This window comes from Telopea speciosissima, chromosome 1 (genome assembly GCF_018873765.1).
Source record: "Telopea speciosissima isolate NSW1024214 ecotype Mountain lineage chromosome 1, Tspe_v1, whole genome shotgun sequence".
NCBI lineage: Eukaryota > Viridiplantae > Streptophyta > Magnoliopsida > Proteales > Proteaceae > Telopea > Telopea speciosissima.
In genome coordinates, this window is record NC_057916.1 from 49,895,521 (window position 1) to 49,897,101 (window position 1,581).

The 1,581-nt window shown below is 41.6% G+C and overlaps 1 non-coding gene across 1 annotated transcript; it reads right to left on the reverse strand.

Annotated features, from left to right (window-relative positions):
- Positions 1 to 380: 380 nt before the first annotated feature.
- On the reverse strand, positions 381 to 487 carry LOC122649330. Its single transcript, XR_006331289.1, has one exon. It is a non-coding gene; the product is annotated as a small nucleolar RNA R71 (small nucleolar RNA).
- Between the last annotated feature and the right edge of the window lie 1,094 nt (positions 488 to 1,581).

A 1,581-nucleotide genomic window follows, 5' to 3' on the forward strand; every position in this document is an offset into this window, starting at 1 on the left:
CCATGGTTGACCAACCTCAGCCTAGGACTCTTAAGGATAGGTTTTATCCTACCAGGACTGCACAACCTTCCTGCATTAGTCTACCAGTTGCTACAGGAAATAATTATGAACTCAAGACCAACTTCATTAGTATGTTGCCCCATTTCCATGGAATGGCCAATGAAGATGTCTATCTCTTCCTTAGAGAATTTGAGGAGGTTTGTGTTTTGATTAAAGTCCAAAATTTATCTAATGATGTAGTTAGACTTCGGTTCATAACCTTTGCACTGAAGGACCATGCCAAGAAGTGGTTCTATGGACTGTCGACTAATTCCATTACTACATGGGATCCATTTACAATTGTCTTCTTGAGAAAAATTTTTTCTCTTCACAAAACCAATAAACTCAAGAGTGACATACTTCAATTTAGGCAGAAACCACATGAGTCCTTCTCTAGATTCATGGAAAGGTTCAAGGATCTCCTGTTAGAATGCCCTCACTATGGTATTGACTTGTGGCAAATTTATCAAATCATTTATGAGGGCATTGACTTTCAGACGAAGCAACTTTTAGAGTCTATGTGTCCTACTGGATTTACCTCTTTTACTGATTAGAATGAGGCTTGGACATTTTTGACCAACTTGGCTGATAAGACTAGGGAGTGGGAATCCACCCAAGAGGCTGAAAGGACCACTAAGGGTTACCTCATTGAGGGTGTACCAGCCAAAGAAGCCAAACTAGATAGCCTCATCAAAAGGTTGGAATCCATAGTTCCTAAAGAGCCTATACCGGTTAACCAAGTCAACCATGTCTCCATGTGCAGTTGGTGTCATACACCTAGTCATCTTATGGAGGAATGTCCCAACACCTTTGTGGGTAATTCCAACATTGAGAATGTAAATGCTCTCTTCTAAAATAATCCATATAGCAACACTTACAATCCAGGATGGAGAAATCACCCTAATTTCTCTTGGAATCAAGGGAACCAAGCAGGCCAATCTAACTTTCACCATCAAGGCCAGCTTGATTTCCAAAGGCTTAATTATGCACCACAAAACCCAAGTATGTCTCCTCATCCCCTTCAACCTCGTCCTCATTTAGGACCTCCAATGAATTCTTCTAGGCCACCTCTCCTTACACCTTATCAGTAACCCCCTGGGTTTTCTAATATAGGAGAGGCAGCAAGAATCAGTGAGTTGGAGAAAAGCATAACCCTCATGACAAGCCATAATAATATGGAGAAGGAGCTCACCCAGCTTGTTACAATCATGCATGAGAGGGAAAAAGGGAAATTGCCTAGTCAACCTGAGCTGAATCCTTAACATCAGGCTTTAATTCAGCAAGGTACCCAAGCTCCTCTGCTCAATGCTGTACAAGGTCAACAACATCTAGGGCCCTCCAGCCAGATTAATGCAATATATGCTTGATGGAGTGGTCGTGAGTATCAACAGGTTAGTACCCCTCCGTCTTTACCATCTCACACTCCTATTGACTCTCCCCCTACTAATGAGGCCGTTGTAGTGCCTTCTGTTCCAGGTTCATTTCATGAACTTGAATAAATTCCAGATGATTTGATTGAGAAAATCAAAGATGATTCTTTTG